This window comes from Pavona decussata, unplaced genomic scaffold (assembly GCF_977016875.1).
Source record: "Pavona decussata unplaced genomic scaffold, jaPavDecu1.1 SCAFFOLD_55, whole genome shotgun sequence".
Lineage (NCBI taxonomy): Eukaryota > Metazoa > Cnidaria > Anthozoa > Scleractinia > Agariciidae > Pavona > Pavona decussata.
The window spans coordinates 47,501-57,500 of record NW_028145477.1 but is presented as its reverse complement, the minus strand read 5'-3'; the positions used below and the strand labels follow the sequence as shown (position 1 = coordinate 57,500).

The window sequence follows — 10,000 nt, the reverse complement described above, 5'->3', positions numbered from 1 at the left end:
CACGTCGCTCGTAAAATGCAAATAAGCTTCATTTTGGACGTCAATCACAGCAGTCTTTTGTGTATGGTATTGTTAAAGTGACAATTCGCGGGACGCATCTATTCATTGAAACACAATAAAAAAATAACGCAACACAAAAGAACGAAAGGCAAAGTTTATCAGCAGAAGTTGCGTGACTAAACTAAAATAAATAAAAATTGCCCTGCGCTATCAAGGAAGCGCTGATGTTTAGGTTATTCGATGACAAACGACAGTTCCCAATAAGAATGGGCGTTATGTATGCTATCATTGGGATAAAAAGGGAGGAAAACAGATAATCACTGTCTCCAGTGAATTGAAAGTAATTTGCATAATCGAGCGGCACGGCGGAATCAAGCAAATGTAATTTTCAATCAACAAAGCGTGTTTTTACGGCAATATACTGCGAATCCAAGCAAAACTTTTGATTTAAAGGATCCCAAATCAACCACGTTCGATGTTAGAACTTTAATACGTTCCTTTCAAAGGGCGCTGCTACCGTTTCCATACGTAAACTCCTTCTTCTTGTGCAAACAAATAAATGAACACTCTTGAGGATTCATGCTGCGAGGCAAAAGATACCGCCACCAGCGGCACGCTTTGTAATGCTCGCAAAGCATCATGGTACCCCACTTTTATCGGGCGACGTGTTTCAATGGGCGCGATTTCGTAATGGCTTGATCATCTCTGAAAAATGCATGGTTACTCCCAATTTTCCTTTGAGATACCAAAAGCGTTTGCTAAGTTCTGCTTTTTCCGTATAGTTTTAAACCGCGCAAAAATATTCCTGTATAAGTAGGCACCACCCATAGGAAACCCGAGTATCTCGGGATGCGCAGAACGTATGCACAGTAACAATAGTAGGCACTGTCCTTAAACACGTGCACGAAATGCCGGTTCATCTTATGAATGATAAAAGTGATATTTTATACTGAACTCTGATTTGGAAGCGCCAAATGCGGAGTAAGAAATTTTTTCATGATTTGCTTCGTCTTTATTTACAGAATTAGCGAGCATGGAATGGAAGGAAGGGCATGATATCCTACTCTTCCGTGAAATACTCGTCAGTCAAAAACTTACCAGTGTAAAGAAAGAACAGTCGAAAGAGGTAACATTTGGGAAGAAATTTCGAATTGCCTGAATAACTGTCAAACAGCGAAATTCCGCGTGACCAAGCGTTCAGTGCGAGATCGATTTAAATTCATCGAGGAAAAGTTCAAGCGTAAAATTCGAGAGGAGGAAAGTTCGTCTGGAACTGTCGTAGAGCCCGCTTCAGGGTTTGACCAAGCTAGCTCTTGAGGAGATTTGTGCACTGGAAGAATCTTTCTCCGTGGAAGCCACAGACTCCAAGCAAGCTAAAGCAGAAGAAATACGTCAAAATGCAATGGAAAGCTACGGTCAGACCAAAACAAGACTGGCAAGTGATGAAACTCATGCGGAACAAAAGAAGAAGAAGAGCAGAGAAAGCAACGATTCCATAAGAGAGGATGGATTAGATTACGAAGGACTTTGCTGGTTCTACTCTCTAGATCGAAGAGGACGGTGCCATATTGGTTTCGGTGCTGGGAGAGCGTTCTGTATCTCCCACGAAACAAAACCGAATTCATCGCTGTTCCTGTCACTCATAGTGCTAAGTGGAGATATTTGTCCAAATCCTGGCCCTCATGATGCCTTGGATCTGTGTGGGATTTGTATGAAGTCTGTGAAAAGTAACCAACGTGGAATCTGCTGCGATCTGTGCAAGATTTGGTTCCATGTAAGACGACAATATGTGAACATGCGGGCTTGAAAGCTACAGATCTCATGCTGATAATCCCGATTTACAGTGGATCTGCAATGTTTGTTTGTACCAACGAACGCCGATAGCGATGCAAATATTTTGTTGACGACTCCAACCCAAACATGAATCGTTCAACCGATAAATTCACTGCCATAAACAAAAATCTTTACGAACAACCAGATCTAAAATTCGGGCACATCAATGTCAATGGGCTGAAGGGAAAATTATCAGAGATACATTCGTTACTGGTTAAAACTAGCCTTGACATTCTCGCTATAACGGAGACCAAGCTGGCAAATGACATCACTGACGAAGAAATTAGTATCGAGGGATATTTCACTATTCGCAACGATCGCGATAGGAATGGCGGCGGCGTGCTATTGTACTATAAGGACTCCCTAGCGGAATACGAGGAGCATAAGATGCAAGTCCCAAACACTATCGAAGGTGTTTGGATAAATGTTCAATGCCAATCCCAACCATTGCTATTTGCTTGTGTGTACAGACCGCCAACCGATATGCTTGAGAAGATCTCGTCTTCACGAAAAAATATTGTAATTATGGGCGACCTAAACTCCGACTTGTCCCCTGAAAGGAATAAAGATGCGGAATCTCATCTTGGTAGACGTCTCCTACGCATATTAAGATCATATGGAATGAAACGTGTCATAAAAGAACCGACCAGAATTTCTGATGTAGCACAAACATTGATCGATCTGATAGTTGTTAGCCACGCAGAGAAAATCACTATGGCTGGTGTGTCTCACTTGGGAATATCTGATCACAGCTTTGTGTACGCAAATTTGCGAATGAGAAAGGAAAAGAGTCCCCTGCTGATTAAGATCATAAATAATTGCAGAACTTTCAACCAGCAGAAATTTAGAAACGACATCGAAAGCGCCCCTTGGAGTGTATGCGAGATCTTTGACGATATTGATGATCAGGTCTGGGCATGGCAACATCTTTATCAGCGAATAGTATCTGACCATATCCCTACCAGGCAAGTGAGGATGAGGAAAAATAAACTCCCATGGATAACCAACGAAATAAGGAAAGAACAAAACAAGCGCTATCGTCTCCTCAAGCTCTACAAGGAGCAGTTTGCAAAATCTGAGAACACCAAAAATTTTTGGCAAGTTGTAAGTAAGGCTCAAGGTAAAAATGCGAGGAAGCCAACACCTCCTGTGCAAGGTACCATTCTGACAAACGACTCCGACAAGGCTGAGGAAATGAATAATTACTTTGCGAATATTGGAATAAAGCTTGCTGAAAAATTCCATCACGACTCTGGTTCCTCGATTAACCAACTACCAGCAACTATTAAACCTGTGCCTCATGTTCTTGATCAAGTATCCTTTTCCGAATTAAGAACAAATAAAGCTGAAGTTAACTCACATCAAGCAAAAAACAGGTGGTCCCGACAAAATAACGTCGCGTTATATGGCCGCGGCAGCTGAGTCACTATTTGAAGGCCTTTTAGTATCTTCAAAAATAGTGTACAACGTGGCATTTTCCCCAGTAATTGGAATATTGGAGAGGTAGTCCCGCTGTTTAAGAAGGGGACTAAATCAGACTGCGCCAACTATCGACCACTGACTACATATTGGAGAGAATTGTTTGTGATTCCTTAGATTATCACCTTGTAAAAAATGAACTTATACACTCAAATCAGTGGGGTTTCAAGAAAGGTGTCTCCACCGAATCACTACTTTTGTATTTGACTGAAGCATGGAAAAAGGCAATTGATAATGGCTTCAAAGTTGGAGTTCTATTTCTCGACTTTAAGAAGGCGTTCGACACCGTCGACCGTGCCGTTCTTAAAGATAAATTGTCTGATGTAGGTGTGTCTGGTGTGTTCCACGAGCGGATCGCAAGCTACCTTCATGAAAGATTCCAATATGTTACTGTTAACGGCGTACGATCAAAGCTACAACAAATTGATATCGGTGTTCTTCAAGGTTCTTTACTGGGTCTCAGACTCTTTACAATATATGTCAACGATTTACCGAACTCGTCCGAAACTGGGTGAATTCATATGTTTGCAGATGACACCACAATTTATTACCTTGGGAAAGGAGTCGAAGAAATCATTGATGCGTTAAATCTAATATTTAACGACTTCAAAGTATGGTGCTGTAAAAATCACCTGACTGTTCACACTGGTAAGACCGTGGCAATGCTGATTTCCAGTCAAGTCTTTGTCGGACCAATGAGACCTCTAATGTTCGGAAACTGTGACATTTACCTCACCACCAAATCCACTTGCTTGGGTGTTGAAATGATTATAAACTGAACTGAAAACCGCAAGTTAAAGCCCTGCACTATTAGTTTGGAGGAAAGCTAAAATTCCTTAAAAAGCTCAAAGCCCTACCCTCAGGTGTACTGGAAGAAATATATTTTAAAGGCATTGTCCTAAGCATCACGTACTGCATCGCTATTTGGGGATCCTGTTCACCATCCACATTTAATGAATTGGAACATTTACACTTGAAAGCAGCCAAACTAATCCATAAACTGCCCAGCGAAACTCCTGACTCTGACGTCCTTGACCTAGTTAAATAGAAATCATTAGGCTACATTTACAAACGTAGAGTCGCTTCTATAATGTATCAAATTTATCATAATGGTTTACCTGATCAACTTAACGCCCTTTTCATAAAACGCAACATTGATAGTAATTATAACCTAAGGCGTATTAATGACTTTCCGCATGTACTGTGTAACAGTGACCTTGGTAGAAATAGTCCAAGGTACAGAGGGCCCATTGTCTGGAATTTGCTACCTAAAGCCATCAAGGATGCTTCCTCCCTACAGCTTTTCAAACAAAAACTTAGACAGGCCTCTAGGACATTAGATCGTATTCAATTCGAAAAGAAGGCCTGTGTGATAACATCAAAGCAAACGGATTTTATATATTTCTAAGTTCTTGAAATTTCTTTACGCTGAGTGAGCATTTATAAATTAAGAATTGTACGTATATTTTACTAGTTTTTTTGTATAGATTTCCTTCGAGAAAACTCTGAACGAGAGCTAGAGGTCAGAAAAAAAGAGCTTGAGCTGAAAGAAAAGGAGCAAGCACGATTATTTGAGAATCAAAGGAAGATGATGCAACTGATGCAGCAGCAAAAACAAAACATGATGGAGCTACTGTCAAACATTGGTAAATAAGTGAAAACGGAGCCTTTTTATTTACAATGAAAGTCACGTTACGGCGTTCATTGTAGTTCGGCACTACTTTTCTTTTTTTCTGCGTATTGTATTCAAATTGTTATACACTGAAGTGATATTAAGCCTTTTCTATTTACAGTGAGTGTAATGGTGTTTAGTTTGTACACTTGCAGCTTTGTTTACTTTATTAAAAGTGTACTTGAATAATATTATTTTGGCTCTGTTTGTTTTCCTTGCCTCCGAAAAAAATGTAATTCATCGAAACGGTTGTTAACTAGCTTGAACTGATTTTTATAGCTGGATTTTTCATTAGCCGTTTGTAGAAAGGCAATTAAAAGAAATCTCAAGAGAAATATTCCTCAAGCGTTGGAGGGTCTAGCTCGAAATAACTTGAGGTTAAATTTCCGTAAAGGCAACTTAACGCATTTCTTAAAGGAGCACACACAGCATACAATTTTCCAATTGAGCGTAGGCCTATTTTAAGGTTTCTCTTAAAGTCCACAAACTTGAAATACTCCACAATGTCCCAAAACAACCAGTCAGCGGTCGTAGGCACATTAGACATAGATTAGTTGAGGCTTTCATTTGCGCAGTTAGTGGCGCCTCTGAACGGGGTCATGAGATTTACCTTCAACGGATAGGCAAGGTCTCCATATATACACATCTCTTGCCCAGCCGGGGATACGGCATTGTGCTCCAAAGTGGGAAGAAGAAAAGTGTCAAAGTGAAAAATTTTCAAAGAAGAAACTGTGATCAGCTGTTGATTAAATCAACAACAACAAAAGTTACTTACTTACAGGATTGAACAAATGTCTAATAAGGCTATTAGGAAGCACAACAGCCTGAAATTTGCACACTTTTGTGCCCGTTGTAAACAATCCTTTGTTATTCTCCTGGTTTGCAAATCGGACGAACCGTTCCAGCCACAAACCCGAAACAATTGTTAAGGGAAGCGCCTTTGTCAGACACAGCATCAACATATTGTTGAATAGCAAGTGGATTTAGGATAGAGCGATTCCAACTTGTGATTCGGTGATGATGCAGATTGAAGATATAGTTGAGCACAACGTTCGATATCATACACAAAACAGGAACTGGTTTTGCAAACCTGCTGACCATGTCACTGTAATGACATGGAATAAACGCGAGTCGGCGAAGAAGGATACCGAGGCAATCTATTCGGTCGCAAATACTGCCTTGTAGACACTTAAAGGTGGGTAGTAATTGAAGGATATTAGCAAGACGTTCGAAATCTCCTCTTTCAAATTGAAACTCGGCTTTGCATTCGGCTTCACTAATGTTTTCCTCCAAGATAAATTCCTCATACTCGTAGTAAATTAACTAAATTAACTGCCCTATTAGCTTCATAAAGAACTATAAATTCTTCATCGGTTTATATTTTCTCTGTGTAAGCAAAAACAACCATTTCGCAAGCTTTTCTTAACGACGCCATAATGCAATTAGAAAAGCTTAAGCACTACCTTCCTCGGCCTAAACCTAAAGTGAAAAGTTTTCCGCCAAGAAGTCGTCATCGGCCCAACCCTCCGCGTCCATTTCTACCGTCCTGCAGGTCAGCCGTCCAGGTATCTTAAACTCTCTAATTTTAGAACGTGTATGCCGGGAAAAAATTTGTTCCAGCTATTAAGAGCTTTACTCCATTTATAAAAGGCTTTTAGCTTTATATCAGTATTTTCGTTTGGACGCAACCTCTTTTTTGTTGTTTCCTACCCGTCCCACATTTGACAAACTTTTCAAGGAGTAGTTAATTAAGGTATCAGCCACCCTTCAGGACCGTCCGCGCGCGGATCGCTGTAGCGTTAGTTGTTTTTATAAAAACCCCTATAAACCATATATGTTTTAAAATCTATTTACTTAAATGTGTTTCAAAATTGGAAGGCTTTGTGTGAAAGTACACGTCTCTATAAATCATGTTCCACTCCCGCCGGAAATAAACGGAAGAAAATAATTAACACTGCGTTCGCTTCTCAACACGTTCCACTAAAAAATCGTGTCTCAGATTTTTTACAAGTGCGTTTGCCTCTCTTTTATTAGCAAATGAAGTTGGGGGAGGGCAATTATTCAACACTCCCTGTGGAAAAAAAGCTATAGCTTTAAAATCAAAAGGAGTATTAAAATTCGCAGAAACAGTTTTGTAGAAGAGATATATGGCATCACTCTGGCCAAATTTTAGCCAAATTGATTGAAAGGCTGCCGACTTGGAGTTCAAAACGTACGAGTCGATCGGCAAAATTTGCGTTCGGAGATAAAATAGAAAATACATTTTTGGCTGCATCCTACCTGGAATGAGATTATAACGCCTAAATGTTTATTCTGATTGATATCAGAGAGGGATCAATTTTCTCTAAAAATAGGACTTTGACAGGTAACACGTAACATGAACAAACTTTCGCGGCAAGCAGCGGGAAATAATTATTTTGCTTCCAGTCAGTTCAATTACACCGCGTGTGGTCAAAAGACGAAATTTGTTGAGGTAAGTGAACGTACATGCATACTAATAGTTTAATGTACAAACAACAATACCGTTTTCATGTAACAAAAAAAATATATTGTGTTTATTTCTTAAAATGTTGGCGAGGTTGGTAAAGATGCCGAAAACCAGTGCAAAATCAATACGAACGAAAGCGAAGCCGCCGAATGTCCACCACTGATTGCTCGAAGGCCAAGAACTGAGGCCCAGTTTATTTCAAACGCTCTGCTCTTCTCGGAAGAATTAAAAACAGAATTTGTCTGGTGCAACGAACAGCTTTTATTCTCGCACTGGATTCTCCAGGTAGAACCAAGTCCATGCTTAGTCACTACATTTTCCATGACTTGGATTCTTCCCTGGCAAAATCGACAAGATACAGACTCGTCCAGTTTCTCAAGCAGCTTTTCGCTCGATACGATAGCTCGACCACTTATTGTTTTCCACGTTCCATCAGCAGATGGGATCGATCAGCTTAATTGGCTTTCTTCTTCTGGCTCTTCAAGCTGGATTTTGGAGCAGCTTGCACTCTCAGCAACTGCAGCATTTTCGCTTTTCTGAATATCTAACTCCTCGAGCCACTTTTCTTGCCCATAAAATTAGCGTTTGTCGCTCTCTGCCAATTTTGCGGCCCATTATTTGTCAAACTCGCTCTTCGATTTCTTTTTCGCTCTCGGTTTCGATGACGAAAACGGATACGATCTTTTCTTTTTTTTGGCGGCATTTTCACTGAAGCAAACGCTAAATATCCACGGAGAATACTAAAGGCTACAAACAACACGAAGACAATTCGCACGTGTTGTGTCGAAGCACGCACACGGTATCACGTTACTAGTTCACAGGCAAGTTACAGTCAATCCAGGTCACGCGTGAACAGTAATTCCAAGAATGAAATGGACATTCGAATTTCCCTTTGTAATCAGGTGATGTCCCAAGGATGATATCGATCGGCAAACGAGGCGAGCGCCCAAACAGGAGGTAAAATGGTAAATACCTAGTTTATTCACTCTTGGTACAATTGTATGCATGTACAACTTTGGGAAAAAACTCATGCCACCTGCTTTTCTTTTCTTCGGGTAGAGTTCTTAACATTGACAGCAATGTCTGGTTAAATCTCTCTGCTTTACCATTGCATTGTGGGTGGTAAGGTGTAGTCCTTGAGCGAGTCATCCCACACAGCTGATGTAACTGGTGAAACAGTTTGTTCTCAAACTCTCTCCCCTGGTCATGTAGAATGCGCGCGGGAAATCCAAAACGAAGCATGAAATCGCTGTAGAGCTTGTCCGCTACCGTCCTGGCTGACTTATTTCTGGTGGGGTACGCTTGAGCGAACCGTGTGAAGTGGTCAACAATGACCAAAATGTACTCATGTCCACCAGAGCTTCTTTCCAGAAGAAGAAAGTCGATGGATATTAACTCAAACGGTGCATTCGTGATGACAGGCTGGAGAGGGGCACGCGTTGAGATATTTGGTCGCCTTTGTTTGAGGCAGCTGCACACCCGCGTCACAAAATGAGTAATGTCACGTTGCATGTAAGGCCAATAAAATCTCGCGCGAGCTAACTGTAGCACTCTCTCTGCTCCCAGATTACCCATTTCCTTGTGCAACTCCTTGTAGACTAATGGGTGGAATTCTCTAGGCAACACAAGTTGTAAATGTTCTCCACATCTTCCTCTCAGCAACCCATCTTTTCCACTCACGCAGCAACTTTCTTGTGTACGGAAGTTCTCTACAAATTTCACGGGTAGGTGGTTTGCGTCCGTCCAGTTTGTATGCCAGCACTCTACCAATACTTGGATCCCATTTTTGACTTGCCAAGATGACATGAGGCTCAAATTTGTCATATTTCCTAGAATCAAGAATATCAGATTCAAGGTCCAGTGTCTCCGTCTTGTCACTCACTGCGGTGATCCAAACTGTTTCATCATGCTGAAGTGCCATTACACCAGACAAAGTAGCACTAATCACCTCCTGTGATGTTTCCTGTGTACAGCTTGGCATGTACTGATCGATATCCATAGGAAGTCTTGACAACGTGTCAGCATCCTTGTTCACTTTACCAGGCCTGTACTTGATATCAAAGTTGTAATCCGCAAGATCCGAAACCCAGCGATGTCCAGTTGAATTGAGCTTGGTCGTAGACAACACGTAGGTTAGAGGATTACTGTCAATTTAGAAGGTGAATGAAGGTGCATAGTACAAGTAGTCCCTGAACTGTTCACAGATAGCCCATTTCAAGGCTAGAAATTCAAGCTTTCCAGAGTGTGGCGTGGATCTCTCCCTTGTGAGGCACGATTTAAAAGGGGACTGTACAAAACCCTTCCCGCAAACCCACTAAGTGATACAAGACTAAGTAATACAACAAATTTAATTAATTTAGTATACATAAACGCTTAGTAAACACAATAAACGGTAACGTAAAAAAAAACTTTCTTAACTTAATTAATTATCTTAAACTAAATTACTTATTTCAGTTCAGTTCAGTCCTTCCTTGTTCTTGAAGTCTTCTCCAGGCACAAACAAATTGCTACTTCAACCACTCGCATAA

At 40.8% G+C, this 10,000-nt stretch overlaps 2 pseudogenes across 1 annotated transcript in view; one reads left to right on the top strand and one right to left on the bottom strand.

The window, feature by feature from the left end:
* Window positions 1-10,000, top strand: part of LOC146480095 (uncharacterized) — a 129,110-nt pseudogene that overhangs the window by 81,148 nt on the left and 37,962 nt on the right. The window lies entirely within an intron of this gene.
* Window positions 5,310-6,419, bottom strand: LOC146480099 (uncharacterized; annotated as a pseudogene).